The sequence below is a fragment of the Vicugna pacos genome, chromosome 10 (genome assembly GCF_048564905.1).
Source record: "Vicugna pacos chromosome 10, VicPac4, whole genome shotgun sequence".
In the NCBI taxonomy this organism is placed as follows: Eukaryota; Metazoa; Chordata; class Mammalia; order Artiodactyla; family Camelidae; genus Vicugna; species Vicugna pacos.
Window position 1 is genome coordinate 20032300 of NC_132996.1, and position 20794 is coordinate 20053093.

Below are 20794 nucleotides of genomic sequence, written 5' to 3' on the forward strand. Positions count from 1 at the left end.
TTGGAGGAGATAAGAACTCTCCTGGAGTGATAAATATAACATAGATGCCTAGTTATAACCCTCCAGCCTGTTTTCCAGCATGCTTTTTATTATGTCTTTTGTGCATAAATACAAGTAATTTCTTGTTTTTCTTTCATATTCTACCAATGATAGTGAAAGTAAGTATCTTGACAGATAATGTTCTTGCTTTTGATTAATTTGGTGCACTCTGACCCCCTGTACTTAAGAAGTTCATTAATTTTATTGATTAAACACTATTTCCCTTATTGATGACCTGAAATATTTTATAGAATTGGATTTTATTCAATTCAGCAATCATTTAAAATTTAATTTTATAGTAAGTACTGAACCTGGCACTTTCATTCATGTTATAATTTTTAGTCACAAAAATATTTTATTTTTATGGCTCAATATTGAAAAAAACAACAATCCTATCAAAATATGGGCAGGACATCTAAATAGACATTTTTCCAAAGAAGACATACAGATGGGCAACAGGTACATGAATACTGCTCAGTATCACTAATTATTAGAGAAATGCAAATCAAAAGCACAATGAGGTGTCACCTCACAGCAGTCAGAATGGTTGTCACAAAAAAGTCTCCAAGTAATAAATGCTGGAGAAAATGTGGAGAAAAGGGAACCCTCGTACACTGTTGGTGGGAATGTGAAATGGTGCAGCCACTGTGGAAAACAGTATGGAGATTATTTTAAAAACTAAAAATAAAGTTACCATATGATCCAGCAATCCCACTCCTGGGTATACATCCAGAAGAAAAACTCTAATTCAAAAAAATACATACACCCCAGTGTTCATAGTAGCACTATTTACAATAGTCACAGCATGGAAAATACCCAAGTGCCTAACAACATATGATTGTATTAAGAAGATACGGTGTATAAATACAATGGACTATTACTCAGCCATAAAAAGAGTGAAGTATTGCCATCTGCAGCAACATAGATGGACCTAGAAAAGTCACTCTACTTAGTGAAGTAAGTTAGACAAATACTATATGATACCACTTATATGTGGAATCTAAAAAATAATAAAAATGAATCTGTATACAAAGCAGAAAGACTTACAGACCTAGAAAACAGTCTTAAGTTTACCAAAGAGGAGAGGGAGAGGGGGAGGGACAAATTAGGAATATGGGATTAACAGATGCAAACTACTACATGTAAAAGAGATAAGCAACAAAGATCTACTGTATCACATAGGGAATTATGTTCAATATCTTGTAATAACCTATAGTGGAATATTATCAGAAAAAATAACTGAATCATGTTATACACCTGAAACTGACACAGTATTATAAATCAACTATACTTCAATAAAAAAAGGAAAACTGTATTTTTATTCTACTTTGGTAAGGAAATTGAAGTCCACAGATGTTAGGTGACTTTCAGAAGAGCCCAAATGGAAAGCATTAGAGCAGTGTAGGGAGTATGTAAGTGTTTATGGCATGGCTGTTAAGTGACAAGGGAAAATGCCCAAACAGTGTATACCAGACTTGCTGGAGAAGTTTTTATTGGGAACACTTACGCTGGCAGAATAGCAGAAAATGTGCCAGTCCCGTGTTGCCCATTACATCGTAGGGAGGGCAGAGCCATCTGGCAGAACCAGACATCAGATTGCCGAAGAGGGACCCTGACCCTTGGCTATGGTGCTTTGAAGCTGCAGTGTTAGGAAATTCCTGGTCTGTTTTCCCTGGTGTGAACAGAAGCTGAGATATAATAGCAATGTGATACTGTGGAACCTTGCCTCTAGCCTTATCCTATCATCTAAGTATTTGTGTTTGGGAAAGCACTAGCACCTCACCTCACGTGATGAGTGGTTCCCTTGCAATCAAGGCTTGTTACCGACCAAGACTGGTTATTTTAAGTACTTGGTCCCGTCCGTTTCCTTGGGACTTCGCAGGAGACAAACTCTTTTGCTGGCAAGTGGGCCTTTAAGCGATCGATCTTGGACAAGTCAGCTCTTACCTCTCAATTATTTTTCTTGCAACCTTATGCATATTTTATAGATATTCTATACTCTACAGTGTTAATTTTAAAAGTATTATTTAAAACAAAGTGTTAGAGCTAGATTTGAAACTAGATCTTCTGAACCCACTTTCTGTAATCATTTCATTTCATTATAGCAGCTGAGGATAATCCATGATAAAACAAATGTTATTCTCTGGAGTTTCAAAATTTTTGTTTGCAGGTAATGAGATAGGGAACATCTTTAAAGAGAAGAAACTTCTGATAATGATTGTCCTTAAGGACATGGTGAAGGATGAATTGAAAAGAAAACTAGATTCGGGGAAGTGCAGTCGATGTAATTGTCTGGTTGTTACATAAGGAGTTTTAAGTAGATTATTGGGAGTAAGAAAGGAAAGCAAGGGACAGTTGCCAGAGGCAAAAGTGAGACTACTTAGTGACTGATTAGCAGTGGAGAGGGAGAAAGACAAAGGGTTCTTGCCATTTGAGTCTGAGTTTTCCATCTGTGTTCTTGGGAAATTGGGAGGACCGTTGGTAGAAATTAGGTGAGTCAAAAGGGAAATAGGTTTGCTAGGATATTAAGGATAACAATTTGAAATGAACTTAATAGTGCTCATTGGGGTCGTGAGATGAAAACTAAGGTCAGACCTGAACCATGGACTTTGTATGGAAAATCATAATTGACTTTTCAAACAGCAATTTTATGACTATTGGGAGCTGGAACTGGATTACAAGAGGTTATGTGGGAAAGCATGATTATGAAGTAGGAAAAAGCAGTAAATATAGACTGCATTTAACAGAAATTTGGCAAGTTAGAAGAGAGAGAATGAGAGTATGAAGGGGTAGCAGTCTTGAGAGAAGCGTTTTTAAATCATTTTTGTTTTCAGGATAGGAAAATATAAAATTTTGTGTGGTTCAGTCAAGGGAGGATCAAGTAGAGAAGGTGTGGCTGAAATTGCAAGAAGGTAATTTATAGAAAGTAGTCCTAGAGATTCTGGGAAGAAACAAGAATTTACATGATACGTGTAGAATTTAAGTTTGGAAAGAAAAAGGGATGCATGTCTTTTCTTTGACAAATAGAGAAAGCACTGGAGAGTGAAGGAAAAGATACACTGACATAAAGGGGAGAGGGCTGATATAATTTATGTCATCCATTGAATCTTTGAATACGTATTTACTGGGAGTCAGCTGCTTGAGAACGAATCCAGCACAGAGGAAAGCAGGGCAAAGAGAGAGTGTCTGAGTTTAAAGGCATTTATTGGGCAATTCCCAAGTATTCGTTGCACTCATGGACTTCCCAGTTATGAGGCAAAACTGCCTATGTTTTGCTTAAGATAGTTAGATGTCTGTCACTTGCAGCATGACCTCGTCTGCTGCCATCATGGTTTCCTCCCTGCATCTAATCCAACCTCACCCCTGGCCGTGGCTATATTAGGTGTCACCGCTCTCAGCAATACTCACAAAATTTTAAAGATCTTACTCTCTACTACATACTGTCTTTCAAGCCCCATTCTTCCAATACGTTCACTCTAATACGCTTTGGCTGCTCAGACGTCTACCTTGCTGAGTATATCCCATCTCCTTTATGTACCACAACTGCGCCCTTACAAATATTCTTGACTTTCTTAACTCTTCTTTTCAGTCCACCTGGTAAAATACCAGTCATAGTTAAACTTAATTGTGTGTCTGCTCCGTGTTGTTCATTGGAATACTTAGAACCCCAAGAGAAGTGATTAAAAAGCTCTGTTTGAAAGGGTGAAGTTTCACTACTCTTGGCTCCACATCAACGTGACCTTTGTGCTCTGATTCATTGTGAGAACTCTGATGTTAATATCTCCAGGTGGTGGTCCATGGATGTGTCAGACTATTGTTACCTACGGAACATAATCTTGGCTGACAGAATTCTGAGAGTTGAATGAGGGAAGAAGGCACAGGTATCAAAACCTAGAATGGGAATTTTCACTTAGTACCCCTGTTTCCTGAAATTAAGCCTAAACTATGCTTGGTTTTCCCCAGTTTGGAGACTTTCAGTATTACATCGTCAGAAAAATCTCAGGGGTTCTCTTAGGATGGGAAGAAATACTTCTCTAGCTGTGGAGAACAGAAGATGAGACCTGAAGTTAAATTTATTAAACATATCTTCAGCCAATTCTGATTTTAGCCCTGTTTTATCTCCATTTCTAGAGATATTAGGACCACCAATTTTTGAGCTTTGTGGGAGACTTGAAAGGAAAATTAGGTTGCTCCTAAGTTTGGCCTACTTTCAACTCGGGATCTAGCTTTCTCAGCTTTGCTGTCTGTAGTACCTGGTTCATTTGCCTTCCAGATTCCATAATGTTCTTGTGTTCTCTCACATCTTCTTTATCCTAATGGGTTGATGCCTTCAAAAAATTCTTTACCATTATTTTGGTAGAGTTTTCAGAAGGAACAGAGATTAATGCAGGCTTTAAACCTTCAGTCTTTAGAAATCACTCCTGAAGTCCTAGAAATCTTCATTTTTTTCTATGCTTTTGCTCTTTAGTTAGTAAATAAATTATCCTGCCCATGGCAACAGAAGACCTCCTTCAGGACTAATAGAAATTTTCCCAAGTCCTACAAAATGACAGTTTCTGTTTATCCCTACAGAGTAATTATTTCAGAGTATCCTTATCCAACTCATTCAGTTAAATTGTATCGCTTATCAACTTCATGGCAGCTGTACATACTTTATTTCATTTGTTCCTCAAAAAAAAAAACAACCCTTATTTATCATTTCATAATGTAAACACTGAAGCTCTGAGATGTTACTTTTCCCAAACCATAAAACTACTGATAAGCTGAGCTAAAGCACAAACCTGGTCTCCCTGATTCTAATTTTTTTCACTCAGCTTCATTTTGCATCTTATCTAAGAGCTGTTGATAAGAGGCACTTCTGCTGTTCCCTAAAGGAATACATTTTTTCTCTCTTTAAGAATGTTTTTGTTTGTTTAATTTTTGTTTTTGTCAAGTGAGGAGCAGTGAAAGAGAAGAAAATCTAGTTGTCATGTTTTGGATTATTGTTTTACAATTATCTGACACACTCACCGTAGATAATGATGTTTTTTTCTGTCTCTTTCTCATAATTATCTCAATTATGGTGATGTTGCATTAATCACTTCATTAAAGTGTTTTCTATCAAATTTCTCCACTATAAAGTTGGCATTATTTTCTTTGTAATTAAAAAGTATTTTGTAAAGAGGTTATGTAAATAATGATTCTTAATTAAGCTTTTCCTGCTGGCTTCAGCACTCATTGTTGACTTTTGAAAACCACCATTCTTTCTGTATGTAGTATTCTGCCTGCTACAGTAAAGAAGAACTTCCTCATACTCATTCTTTCTCTCTCTGTCTCTGGCTCTCATTCTGTTTCTGTCTCCCTCCCTTTTTCTTTTATCAGTATGGAGGCACGTATACCATATTCAACTTTTTGGAAAGTTTTTAGTCATTATTTCTTCAACTACTTTTTCAGTATCATACTTTTCTCCTTTTCCAGAACTTCAGTGATACAGATGTTAGATATTTTATTATTGTTTTTCAAGTTCCTGAGACTGTGTTCATGATTTTAAAATCTTTTTTTCCCCCCAAGTTCACCTACTCTTTTTGCTATTATTTTCATTCTACTGTGGAGTCCATCCAGTGGGTTTTTTTTTCCTTTCATTTCTGTTACTGCATTTTTAAGTTCGCAGATTTCCATTTTGGTTTTCTTTGATAGATTTTTCTATTTTAAAATTCGTTTTAAGAATGTTTGCAGTTGGTCATTTGCTTATTTTTATAATAGATGCTTTAAAATCTTTCAGTAAGTGCATTATTTGTGTCATCTTGACATTGGCATGAGTAGATTGTCTTTTCCCATAAGAGTTTAACCTTTCAGGGGTCTTCCAATGCTAAATAATTTTCAGTTAAATTCTGGATGTTTGAAATACTATGTTATGAGACTCTGGTCTTGTTTGAAGCCAATGGAAAATGCTGTTTTTGTTTTAGCAGGCAATTTACCTGGTTAGGTTCATGCTGCGAGTTTCAAATTTCCTTCTGTGGCCTAGGATTCCAAAGTCAGACCAGATTTCAAAACCATTGTAGAGAGCTTTGCATCTGTTCCCATTGTGCACTGTTCGGTTGACAGTGTGGCACCTGGGCAGTGGTCTCTACATTACTTTAGTTCTCAAAGTCTTAGGTATGCTCTAATTTGTACCAGGTTCATGCATCTGTGGCATGGATTTGAGCCCAGAGTTCATAAATAACTTTATGGGGTCAATTCTGCAAGCTCCTCTGTTCCTGTAGCCTTCTCAGTCTTTTCGGTTCCCTGGAGCCCTGCTTTACAGGTCCCATCCTGTTAGAACTGGAACACTACTGAATAGAAAGAAAAAATGATCCTCCTTTAGAATTTTGGCTCTTGTTACCTGAGAATAGGTTCTCCTATCACACAGGAAAGAATTCAAGGGTGAGTTATAGTAAAATGGAAGTAGATTGACTCAGTGGATATGCACTCCACAGACAGAGTGTGGGCCATCTCGAAAGGCAAGAGGTGGCCCAAAGAGCATGAGGTTGTCTCAGAAAGTGAGATTGGCCACGAGGTATGGGGGTGGTTCGTTTTTAATGGGCTGGAATTTCATATGCTAACAAGTAGGAGGATTATTCCAGCAGGTTTGCGAAAGGGTGGGGATTTCCAGGAATTGGGCCACCACCCACTTTTTGGCCTTTTATGGTCAGCCTGGGAGCTGTCATGGGGCCTTGGGTGTGTCATTTGGCATACATTACAATGAGCCTACAATGAGGCTCAAGGTTTACTGGCAGTGAAATCTGCCATCTTGGGGCTTAGTAGGTTCTAAGCAGTTTTTGTCATATCCTCAATGGCTATGTCATCCTTTTAATGTGAGTTGCCATTATAGGCTGCTTTGTCCTTTGCCTCCATCCACAACCCCACAAGATTGCTTGGGAGTTGGGGTACAAGAAAATGGAGGGGGAAAAGAAAAGAAAAAAATGTTGGGGATTTATACATTATACATTCTTCCTGTGTGTTCAGATTTTCCCCTCCAGCTCTTCCTTCTAGAGCTAGAGGGGTTTTCCTGGAGTTCTCTCAGTGCCATAGTGCTCACTTCAGGATTTGGAGCTGTGTTGAGTTCAGGCCATTTACATTTAAATTTATATTCTATTTAAAATTTTTACACTAACAAAGCAGTAGTATTATAAAAGTAGAGCTGGAAATAATCTCATTTGGTGATTAAAAACAGTATGGGGCCTTATATGAATGTGAACAGTGTGGGGGCCAAATGGCTCTCTCCCCTGGGCTCCCTCTTGCTATGTCTGGCTCACCTAGCATAACTGTATGCTGTCTCTGGAGATTAGTGGGCTATTGAAAGATTTGAAGCAAGGTATTTGCACTGTAGAGGAATATTTTGATGGCACATAGTGGATGCATTGGAGAGACAAAGGATAAATGTGAAATACCAGGTAGGAGGCTGTCTGAGTAATCTGGACAGTGGTAGGAAGAATAATGACCCCAGAAATATCCAAGTCCTAATGCCCAGAACCCATGAATGTTACTTTAGATGGCAAAAGAGGCTTTGCAGAAGTGATTAAGGACCTTAGAATGTGCAGATGAACCTGGATTATCCAAGCAGCCAAATCTAATCATTTTGGTCCTTACAAACAGAGAGCCTTTTTTGGCTATTGTTAGAGAAAGATATTAGAGGAGAGCAGCTGGATCAAAGAGATGCTATATTACTGGCTTTGAAGATACAAGAAGGGGACCACAAGCCTAAAAATGTGAGTGGTCCCTAGAATGTGAAAAAGGAAAGTAAATGGATTCTCTCCCAGAGCCTAGTGAATGGTACACAGCTCTGCTGATCCCTTGATTTGAGCCCAATGAGACCTACAGAATTGTAAGAAAAGAAATTTGTGTTATCTTAAGCTGCTACATTTGTGGTGATTTGTCATGGCAGCAATAGGAAACTAATACATAGGTATTAATTGATGGCAACCTAAATAAAGCTACAAGCACTCAAATGGGGGAAAATAGACTGATTTGCTGTATATTTAGGAAGACAGTTGATGACACTTGGTGAAAGTTAGCAAATGTGTGAGAGTTAGAAAGAAGGCAGTAAGGGTGAGAGTACCCAGAGATGTTTGTCATAGTGGGGTGCTGCTGTAACAAATACCAAATAATGTGGAAGTGGCTTTGGAATTGGGTGATGGCTGAAGACTAGAAGAGTTTTGAGGTGCATGTAAGAAAAGCTTCCATTGCTCTGATAGTGGTGTCCTTGACTCTGTTTGGCCATGTAAGAGGGAGAAGAGAAGTTAATTTTACATATGCCAAATTGGAGGTAACTGCAGTCATCACAGTACCCAGTTGAATTGATTGTATGTATGGTCTTCGAGCTTAGGAAAGAGAGTCTAGGAATAGACTTATAGTTTGGGGAGTGGTCAATATATAAATATAACTTACGTGGATTTCAGTGGGTGGTACCATCAATGAGCAGTTGATAAAGAGAAAACAGCCTGCCTAAACAGAACTGCTTTAAAGAATTTAAAGAGCTTTTTTACTTTGGGAGAGTATTTGGAAAAGGATGTGAATTGAAGAAAGTTTGGGGAATATAGTGGGTATGTTTGGATATTGATTTAAAGGACCAATATGAGAGAGAATATAGAGGCAGGAAAGGGAGAAGAGAATAAGTACACTGACATACTTGCAGAGGTGGAATTGGGTGGAATTTGGCACAGGAGGAGATGCTAGTCTTCTTCATGAAGAGGCTCTCCTGTTCGACTGTAGGAGGAAGAAAGAAGAAAATTATGGCGTGGACCAATTACCAATAGATAGTAGACCTAATTAGTCTAAGAAGGGCTCTGGAGTCAGGAAGCTGGCATTAAAGTTATTACAATTCATAAAATAAATGTGGGCTCTCTAGCCAGTTTCTAGCAGGTTCGATTTAAGGCAAGCTATTTAACCTCTGTAATTTAGTTTCATCATATGCAATATGCTGATATAAATTTGCCAACTTTACTGAGTTAATGTGAATATTAATCGAGTTATTACCTTATAAAAGACTTGGAGCAGTGTCTGTACAGAGGAAGCACAATAAATGTTTGCCATTGTTATTAGGTTTTATCGTTTTAAGTGCATATTTATTTTTACCTTTTTATGATGGATTTTCCGATCTAGCCTTTACATTTCTGGAGGCCATGGCAAGAACATTATTACTTATTATGCTTCAGGATGCTAGTTTGTGCTGAGCGAAGAGTAGAGTTAGATAAAATGCCTGCTCAATTACACTGAGGCAAGAGGACAAACAAAATTAGGAGATATAAATAAACAGCTCAGAAAATTATTTCTATGGCAAAGCTCTGTGTTCTTTTTATTGTTTTACAAGTTCCTTCAGTTAGTAAATATTTTCAGGAAACTTGGTGTTACCTCACCTTGACGGAAATAGGGGAGGGTGTAATGATTCAAACATGACAGTTACTATTATAGTGATTTAAATTGTTAAGTGCTGAACAGTTTACACTACTCTTCACATTCATTATTACATTTTGTATCTATCACAGTGCAATGAAGTAGGGAGGGGCAGCCTTAGGAGAGTATCTTGAATCAAGAAAACACTCCATGAATGTTTATTATGGGCTAGTCTTGTAAGATTTTTATTGTTCTATAAAAATGCAGATTCAAGGATGTAATTATTCCAGTCTGGGGTTTCTTATTGACTATGCAACACTGAGCAAGTTGGTTAAATTCTTTGGTCTCAGCTTTCTCTTTTCTAGGATTAGATGGAGGACCAGTAAACTCTAAGGTCTGATCTTTCTGTAACATTCTGATGTGAACTGCACTGACTTAAGAACTATATCCATTAGTTCCTTTATTGATTAAAATTTTAGAGTTGTCCTGAATTTGCAAGTTGATCATTTTATATGGACAGATTCTGAAATTAACCTGTACTCATTGCTCTTACAATCCAATAGGTGGTCAATAAAAGTATTTTGGAAGATCAAATGAGTTGATAATTGGGGCAGACCAGTGTTGCCTGGAGCAGCTCTTGCCAATCTAACTGGGATAACCTCAGTTGAAATTGGATAGGTAACACTGCCATAGCACTTGACACTTGGAAGTGAAGAATGTTGCTGGAATCCAGTCCACGTGGTGGTTTTAGTTCTTAAGAACATTTGAGCTGCTGAAGGGTTTCATATTTCTTTTATGCCTTGAATTGAGAAAATGGCCAGAGAAGTGGTTTTGGATTTTGAGCACAAAAATCCAACATAGACTAGAATGTAGAGATGATCTCCATGCCCCTGAGATCTGGGGAAGGGGACCCTCGGACACTTGTTGAGTGACTGGCTGTCTTTATTTGGCCCCAGGAAAGCAGTGGCTTTCCTTAACTTCATTATGGATGGGAATTTGGATTGATCTATACCTTTCTATAGACTTTAATTTTCTGTCTTGGGTAGACAGTTCTACAGTAGTATGTAGCTGTGGATAAGCCTCTGTTTAACTGCAACTTTTGTTACAATTGCCCATTTTCTTATTTCTCTCCACCACTAAAAGTTAAGACCCATGATGGCAGAGATCCTACCTCTCTGATTTGTAGCTTTGTTCCTTGCGCTTTCCACAGTACCTGATATTAGGAGTCATTCAGTAGGCAATAGGTGGATAAATATAAAATAAGAATCTTTAATAACTCTATCGGGAGTCAAAGTAAGATTTCAGCATTAAAGGGAGCCTTTATTTATTTATGGGTGGGAAAGTGGAGGCTTAGAGTGGTAACAGTGCTTACTGAAAGAGAGGACTGTCACTGTCTCTGTTGGCAAAGCAAAGAATACATTTTCTTTACAAATACCCAGAGCATACAAAATTGGATTATTGGATTTGAATTTGATGTTTTTCAGATTTCATAAGAGGAAAACAAACCAGATCCAGGGCTGAACCAGCAAAATATAAGATGATTTAAAATGGCAGTTGAGAAAGTGTGTGAGGAGCATTACAGAAGAGGGAAGGGGTCCTGGTTAAGGATCAGCTGAGGCAGCCAAGGACATGATTTTAGCTGACACAGCAGACACAGCATGAACCAAAGTCAAGGACAGGGGAGAGAGGCAGGGGCTTAGAGATACTGCTGTACGAAGCTCCAGGCGGCTCCCGACAAGGAGATCAAGGCATGTTTTTACTGATAAGCAGGGCCAATGTGAAGGTCAGAACTTTGATCACGAGAAATTTTAATTACTCAGATATTGATCAGAGCACCCAGAAACCAACTACAGAAGGGAGAGTTTGAGAACAGGACTGGATTCCTTAGATTCACGTTGGGGGACCTGCGTCCTCTTCCTAGGCTGTGGTCAGTTGCTATTCTAAGTGCATCCTAGGAAAAAAGCCAACTGTGGTAATGGGATAGACCTTGGAGAATGGCAGTGACCGCAATATTATTACACTTTAAATGCTAAGTGGAAGAAACATTAAAGGAAGTTGATTTTGTAGGAACGTGCAGAAAGCCCTAAGGATCTTTGATGGAAATTTTATAATGTAAAGGGGAAGAGGGAAAGAATATTTAAAGGTGAGTTGAAGTGCTTCTTTAAAAATCATTAAAGAAAATTAAACTTCTTTAATGATCTTAGACCAGTAATACAGTCTCAGAGCCAGGGCCTGCCCGAATATACCAGGTATCTCCCAGGCCTTCGAAAAATTGCTTTTTATGACTTTACACATGTATGATTGAGTGAATGGGCTTTTATTTGGGTCTTGGTCTCAGTGGGTAGTGCCATATCAACAAAGATATTCTAATTTAGGTCCTTAAAATCCTCTGCCTGGACTTCGTAATGTTCCTGCAACTATGCTCTTTCAACTGTGCTCTTTTCTCCAAGCCTTGCCTCCCCTCCAGTGTACCTTCTGAAAGATGCTAGAATGCTGTTTCTAAAGGACAAGTTTGATAGTTTCACTGCTTTGTTGAGCTTTCATTATTTTGTATGGAAAAGACAATTCTTTAAAATCTGGTCTTCATTCATTCCTTTGATCTCAGTGTTTGCTGCCCTGGCTTTAGAGCCATACCTAAATCTTTTTTCACTTGAGAATAATATCTTTGCTTTTACTTTTTACTTTGGAATAATCTTAGATTTACATAAACTTGGCAGAGATAGAACAGAGTTTACATACACCCCCACCCAGGTTTTCCTATACTTGGCATCTTAACACTCCCATGGCGTATCTGTCAAGACCAAGAAACAAGTATTGGCACATTACTGATAATTAAACTATGTTTCACGTATAGAGCTTTAACAGTCTCTCCACCAGTGTCCTTTTTTCTGTTCTAGGATCCCATCCAGGACACTGCATTGCATTTAATCATCACATCTCCTTCGGCTCCTCTGGTATGTAGCCATTTCTCAGATTTTTCTTGCTTTTTTAGGATCTTGAGAATTTCGAAGAGCACTGGTATTTTGTAGAATATCTGTCAGTTTGGGTTTGTTTGATGTTTTCCTCATGATTAGACTGGATTTAGGGTTTTTTGTGAAGAATACTACAGAGGGGACATACCCTACTCGTCATATCATATTGAGTGGAACGTGCTGTCAACATGACTTAACACTGTGATGTTGACCTTGACCTCTTGGTTAAGGTAGTGTTTGCTGGGTTTCTCTACTGTAAATTTAGTGATTTTCTCTTTCTATATACTTTGCAAGTGAGTTGCTAAGTCAGTCCACACTTAAGGGTGAGGGGAGGATTAAGCTCTACCTCCCGGGTGGAGTAGTATAACACATAGTGTTTGGAATTCCTCTGTAAAGGTGATTTATCTCCTTTCCCACATTTATTTCCTTAATCAGTCAATCATATATTTGTATCAGCATGGCTTTAGGAATATTCATTTTATCCTTTGGATTATAATCCAATACATTACTTATTTTGTTGCTCAGTGTGTTCCAGCTTTGGCCATTGGGAGCTTGAAATGGTTGGCTCAAACTTTTTCATACCAGGATAAGTAAAGACTGTTTTGCTACCAGTAATGAAACCAGCCCAGGTCTGCTTAAGCCAAAAAGAAAAACTTTATTGTAAGGACATAGGAGCACCTCCCAGAAACTTAGAGCTAGCTTACACCTGGGTCTCTGAAGGACTGGAATGGATATTTAGAAGGCAGTCAGGACTCCTACTTTTCTCTTCTCCATGTCTAGTGCATTTTATTTCCTCCCTTTGCAACCTCAGGCCACATGGTGGGACATAGCTGCTATTTCAGAGCTACTGACTTCATGCGTTTAAGTTACAGCCATGTAAGAAGAGTGATACGCCTTTCTTAAGGTCCCACATCAAAATTACTTGGAAAAGAAATTGTATTTGGCAAACTTAGCTTAAATGTGCGTTTCTGGGCTAAGAAGCTATGGCCAGGAGAATGGTGTGGGTCATGAAGTTGAAACTTGGCTCTAGGAGTCCGCATCTATCAATACCATAGGTTAGGGAGACATTTCCTAGACCAGGGTGGATTGTTTTGGGCTTCCCAGGCACCCATAAAGGTTCCACTGCAAACACAGAGCTGCACAGAAGGCTTCACATCAAGCATTACTTCTGGGGTATCATCTCTACCCAGTTATTTCTCATAGGTGTACTCTCATGTGAGCATCAACAACATTTTATTATTAATAAATACATCCATTATTTATTATATGGTATCTATGTACATTTTTTCCCCTCAAGATTCTAAGCCTCTTGAGGGAGTTTTCATGTGTATTTCACCTTGACATTTCTGAAATCTAATATAGTCTGTAGCACACTGTATTTTCAGTAAATGGGTTTTGAATGAATAAATGAACAAGTATTAGTGGGATATGTATTAAATTATGGTAGGGCTGAGGCACTGAAATTAAAGTGCAAAATTAATGAACTTTAGTTAAAAACATATTAATATTTGCTGATAAAACAGTTAGAAAGATAATTTTCTTTCTGCCACTCCCCACAAAGAAGCCTTAGAAAATAAGATGCCTAAAAAGAAAACCAGAGCTCTTCAGTGATGGGAAGAATTGGGAAGATTCAAAGGCAAGTAAGCGGAACAAATTTTTAAGAGATAAGTAGAAGCGAAAGGAAGTAAAACATAGAGTATTAATTTGCAGGGCCTAATTCAATCAGCAAGAAAGGATTTCTCAGATGTATTTGCAGGAGGCAGACGGTAAAGAGAAAATTGGTTTGCTGAAAAATGAGAATGGGGAATTAGAGACATAGGCTAAGCAAAGGGAAATTTGTTTGACAGCTGCATTTTGCTATGGTCTTTACAGATCTAAGGGGAGATAAAGAATCACTTAAAATAGAAACTATAGTTCTTGTTTTAAAGTAGACAGGCCACAGCTGAGGGTGGTTAAATGACAAAGAAGAGGGCAGTTGAAAGAAATGCACATTCAGACTCTACCAGTTCTGTCTGGGCTCGGCACTCGTACTAGGTCTTACCTGGTTTCTTGACTTTTCAGTCAGCTACCAATAATCCAGTGTGGTTTTAGGAACCCCACTTGGAATTTTCAACCTGCTATATTTTACCTAAGACCATAATGTTATGCTGGAAAGGGCATAGACTGATGAGTTGTGGAGAGGAACTGAAATTCTAGCCTTGAGTTGGAGATATGAGTTTGGATTAGAGTAGCATGTTATATTAACTTAAAACTTTGAGAGCAGAGGTTAGCTAATGAAATCTGATGTAGTAAAATAAGCAGCAGGCCAAGGGAAAGTTAAAGGGAACACCTGCACTTTAGGATCAGGAAGAAGGAGAGGAAATCAAAGTGAGGAGATTAAAAAAGAATAGTCTAGGAAGAGAAGAAATGTGGTGTCACAGACAAAGAGGGAAGAGAGAGTCTCAAGTAAGAGAAAGTGATCAGTGGGATCAAGTGCTACAGAGATTAAGCAGATACGGTCTTAAAAGCGTCCTTTTATTGAATATTCTTAGAGCCATTTATAGGGGATCATTTTGGATTATCTTTCTAAGAGACCCATGACTTGACTTTGATTTTCTTCCTTTCTTTTTCTTTTTATTGAAATAGCTTACTTTCCCAAGACCCAGACAGCAGTATTTTTTTATGTGGAGTTGCTCTGATAGCATTATCTTATGTTTTTAAATGTCGTAGGATATTTTTGCTACTTTAATTTTCTTTAATATCACTACCAACCACTTCCTGTGAAGATAAGCTGGGGATGTTTATATTATAATTTTACTCTCAATCCCTACTCCAAAAAATATTGTGGGGGTGATTTTACTTTTTAGGAGGATGACTTTTGAACTAGGGGAGCAGTTTGGATTTTGGATAGAGACAAGTCTCAATTTAATCTCAGTTCTGTCATTTCATATTTGCATGTTCTGGGACAGGTCATTTAATCTATCAGAGGCTCATTCTCATTTGTACACCTATAACGTGGGTCTAATATCTATGTCATAGAATGGTTTTGAAGGTATATGTAAACATAAGTGCACAAATGAAAATGTCAATTTGTTGTGGTGTAAGTTAATATTTGATCATGTTTACTTGAGATGAGATGACTTTCAAATAGGTTGATTTTCTGTAGGTTAAAAGGTAAGGTTCAGCCTGTGGTTCTAGATGAACTCAGAGTCTTTCCATATTCTTACATTAGCCTGGAGCAATCCTGTACTGAAACACTTATCTTGGATAAACACCAGCTTAAGGTCATCTTCTCATTTTATGTATGGTCTCTAGGGAACTACCACAGATAAAATTTTGTATTTTCAACTACACTTACGTGAATACCTTAGACTACTCTAGTTAATCACTCTTTTCTTCCTTAGTTTGTCTACTGAAAACTTTGAATGCCAGAAATTGAAATATCTTTGAATGATCATTTCTCCAGTGTTCCCTAGAAACAATGGATAGAGGGGATTGTTCCGGCACATAAATGTGATTTGACTTCCATTGCCTCAGGCTTTGCTTTCATCGTCTATCATTGACTCTCAGAATAAACTTGTCCACCATCTTCTTCAAGAGAAGGAATGTCAAAAGACACCTGCTTCAGGCAGAGCCTTGACTATGTTAATACAGACCTGAGCTTTAATCATTGATTTCCTAACTACATTTCACACCAGATCAGAATGTTGACTGCTGTAGGGGTAAATTTATTTATTTTACAGCCTCAGATTTGGTCATCAATTTTTTGTAGGACTGTAAGTTCTTTTATAGTATCATCTTCTACAGAAAACCTTCCCTGGCCTAATTGTCCAACTCTGCTCCTCTCCCCTCCAGAAAGCTTGATTAAATGCATTTGAGTCTCCTGTGCACACCTTATCATGGCGCTTATTCATCCCATTGTACTTTAGATGTTTCCACGACTCTCCCTCCACTAGCTGTGCCAGCCTTGAGAGAAGGTATTGCCTTTATAACCTATATCCCTGCGTCCAAAATGCCTATGATGGAACAGGCACGCATTAAATATCAGTTGGATGACTCAGCAAATAGACTGAGTCCTTATTTGACTTCTGATCCTACAATACTTGATATTTGTATGATTCCACAAATTCTCTTTTGATCAAGACATCAACAGAAATACTTCATCCTCTGTTGATTCAACAGTGACCTTTGCTTTTTTTCTGTTTTCAGCATACTTTGGAAACACATGCTCATTTTCATATTCCTCTGACGCCATGTTTGGATATTTGTGCTAGAAACATTAAGGACTTCTCACAGCTTCTAAAATAATCCACTTGGGAACAGGACATCTGAAGGTTGAAGATCAAGATCAAATATTACCTTCTTTTGTAAAACTTTTCTTGACTTTCCAAGGAGTATTAGACCCTTAGAACTTTATTCATTCCCTCTTACAGAACTCAGCTTGTCATGGTTTAATTCATCCATTTATAGGGAAGACACAGACTGGGAGCTCCCTAAGGACACTATCTTTGTTTCTTATTCATATTTTTTGTTCCTCATGCCTGGTCGAGTATCACTTTCTAAAACTTTGCATATATTGTTTCCTCTGAACAGAACTCTTTATTCAAAGCCCTCTTCCATTGCCACCTCCTACCCTATTCCAGTGTCAATACAAACAGACATACTTCTCTGGGTAACCCCTAAATAGCCTTTAAATTTCAACTTTTGCCTACTTTCAAAAATGTCCTATGACTGCCTCCACCCCCTCGCTCCACATGGATGTTGTTATATTGTATTTAAATTGTTCACTTTATTTCCGGTACTAACCTGTGAGATCCTTATGGTCAAGAACTGTGCCTTGTTCTCATTTTTGTCTCCCATGCCTCATGGAAGTCTGAACATCGTAGATGATGAATATAAATATTTAACAAATAAATGTACCACTCTGGGCAAGTATCTAACCAGTTATTGGCCAAGCAGTAAATCCTTCCAGGCAGTTTTGCATACTGGTGCTCTTTGTATACCTGTACCTAAACTTCATTAAGTGAGCTCATCGCTATGGAGATTTCTGGAAGAACTTAATAGCTATTGTTTGGGGTTAGGGTCCAGTGGGCAATAATGGGAACATAACAGGTACATGTTACATGACTACTATTGACTGGATTTGAAGAGAAAGTCAATTAATCCTAGCATTTCCTTTGGCAGAAGAGCTGCTTTGGTGATTGGTCTTTCTGTGGGGAGAGGACTTGACTGAGCAATTTAGTTCCAGAAGTAAAAAAGGTGCAGCTGTAAAATGCCATGCAGGCTGTGTCTACTGTGTCAATGATTTTTCTGTTGACATCCAGACTCTGGTGACAACCAGAGGTGACTCAGGGCCTCCTCAGATGTAGCAAATGTTACCTGTGATATGAGCAGAAGATCTGATACTTACAGATATTAGCATTTCCACTTATAAAAGTGGAGACTGAAATTTGGAGAAAGTAGGTACCTTTTCCGAGGTTGGTTAGCTAGTGAATGGGTTGAAGCAGAAGACTGGGCTAAAAGAGAATAGATATTTAAGAAGATTGCATTGTACATGTTAGACAGTGGGGCACAAATGAATGTCCTAAGCAAGAAAGTGATATGGGCGTTACATGTGGGGAAAAGGATTCTTGGTTGATGGATGCCCTGTCTTTGGTCAGTGGAATAGTTTTCATCAGATGTCTGAGATTAGACCCCAGAGTATTTTAGAGTTCTTTGAATTCTCTGCAAAATTCAGCCTTGGAGTATTTTCCTTTGTCTAGAAAAGCAAGAAGGTGGACACAGCAGGAAAATATCATAGATTATTACATAGGCAGGAGTGATTTTAAGGTGCAAGCAAAGCATATCTCAGAAAATGTAGTTGTCCAAGGTATTTGTGGCTTGTAAAATTATTTACATAAAATCAGGCAGACCTCATATTACTGTGATTCACTTTATTGCACTTCACAGATAGTGCATTTTTTACAAAATGAATGTTTTTGGCAACCCTGCATCAAGCAAGTCTATCAGTGCCATTTTTCCAACAGCATTGGCTCACTTCATGTCTCTGAATCACATTTTTGTAGTTCTTACAGTATTTCTAATTTTTTAATTACTTTATTTATTATGGTGATCTGTGATCAGTGATCTTTGTTGTTACTATTGCAAAATAAACTCACTGAAGGCTCAGAAGATGGTTAGCATTTTTTAGCAACTCTTATTTTTCAATTTTGGTATGGACTCTTTTTTAGACATGATGCTACTGAACACTTAATAGACTACAGTACAGTGTAAACATAACTTATATGCACTAGGAAGCAAAAAAAAATCATGTGACTATATTGTGATACTCACTTTATTACGGTGGTCTAGAACTGAACCCCCAATATCTCTCAGGTATGTTCATAATTATCATATCCACACCCACACACATACACTCACCCACCTCCATATATGTATGTGTGTGTGTATATATATATATATAGTCTCATAATAATCACTAATGTTGAAAAACAGAGGTGTTTTATTTTAACATGTAAATTCAGTAGAGCTTTAGTATTCTTAGTTTCATCTTTTCATTAGTTCATTCCACAAATATTAATGAAGTCCTACTGTGGTAGGAACTAGAGATGCAAAGACAATTTAGTTCATGATCTAGTAGAAGATACAGAAATCATGTAATTACACTCCTTGGTAAGTGCCGCCGTGACAGTTTGTTCCCATGCAGAATCACATACCTGAATGCTCAGCTGTGGATGTGAAGACAGGGAGTGATGTTAGTCGGTCACATCTCCGTGCAGCTAGGTTGTTCTCTCATCCTTAGATCCTTAAAAGTTCTCCTAAGGTTGTAAAAATGTTTTATTTATGAAATACTGCTGATAAGGGAGAGAGAAAACTTTAGTAAATGTTGAAAATACTGGCTAAAATTTGGAACTATGCCAGGGAACTCATTATTCTCAACAGAAACAGGATTTGAGGTAAAGGAGAGAGCCTGAAAAAGAATCCATTTATAAATTTAGGAGTTCACAAAGGTTCCAGGGGATACATCTGAAGACTCTCAAGATAATGTCAAGGGTCTACTGTAAGAAAGGCACAGAAACAGCCACTCTTTTTGGTCTAAAAAGAAGTCACACATGAGATCATGGTAGAAAACCTTAATGATGATAATGGTTTTTACCCTGAGGGTATCTAGGCACTATTGACCTAGATATACTACATGACAGTTTCTTCTCTGGGTCTTGCCAGCCATTTGGGTATTTACCCAAAGAAGTGGGTACAGGTCCCTTTTGATATTAGTCATTGAGTTTTGGACGATTTTGTTTTTTAAACCACCCAGTTTGTGGCGCTTTGTTCTAGCAGTGCTAGGAAACAAATATGTCAACTAATGTCACTATACTCAAAGATGTAAAAGAAAATGTTTGTTGAATGAAAAGATTGGAAATCACAACAGACAAACCAAAACTATCAAAAAAGAATCAATCATTAGGAACAGGTGGGACGTGTCTAAGCTCTAACTTACATGTAAATAGGCGTTCCAGAAAGAAAGGACAGAGAGAATGGGACAGAGACAGTATCTGAAGAAACACAGCTGATCATTTCTTTTATTTGATGAAAGGCATCTGAGAAACTCTCAATAAACCTGTCATGATAAATTAAAAAACTGATGGCAATAAAATATAAAGAAAACATTTTGAAAACAGCCAAAGAAAAATAAATTACTCATTACATGCAAGGGGACAATAAATCAAATGAAGGCTGACTTCTCATCAGAAACACTGGATGCCATGAGACAGTGGGAAACGATCTGTAAATAACTAGGAGGAAGAAAGTGCTAAAAGTCAACCTAGAATTTATCATTAATAATATTCTTCCCTCAAAAGCAAATAAATACATTTTCAGATAAAAGATGACTAAGAATGTCTTGCCATTAGCCCAGCACTAAAAGAAATGTTAAGGGAATGCCTTTAGGCTGAAGGAGAATTTTGCTACATAGAAACAAATATCTTTAGGAAGGGATCAAAAATATCAGAAATGGTAAATATGTGGATAAATATGAAAGGCTATTTTTTCCTTTTAATTTCTTTTAATTATATATAGTTGTATAACAAAATTAACAGCAGTGTATTGTCGGCTTGTATGATATGTAAACATAATACATACAAAAGCTATAACATAAAGGGTGAGGTTGTAAATAAAACTCTATGTGAGACATTTTCTACATTTGATGCAAAATGACAGAAAATTAACTCAAATGACCTGTGAGAAATTAAGAATTTATAATACAATCTCTAGAGCAACCATTATAGAACAATGCAAAGTATGGCTAAAGTCAGGAGGTAAGTTAAAATTCTAAACAGAACGTTTAAATAAGACAGCAAAGCAGTAACAGTGGGAAAGCAACAACCAAGAAAACAGAAAATAAGTAGAAAACCATGAGTAAATCAAACTGTATCAAAATACGTTGAATGGTAATG

At 37.6% G+C, this 20794-nt stretch overlaps 1 long non-coding RNA gene across 1 annotated transcript in view; it reads left to right on the top strand.

The window, feature by feature from the left end:
• Nucleotides 1–20794, top strand: part of LOC140698669 (uncharacterized) — a 371717-nt gene that overhangs the window by 177795 nt on the left and 173128 nt on the right. The window contains exon 3 of the long non-coding RNA XR_012076486.1: nt 12288–12344. This is a non-coding gene — a long non-coding RNA (uncharacterized lncRNA). The remainder of the gene's footprint in view (nt 1–12287; nt 12345–20794) is intronic.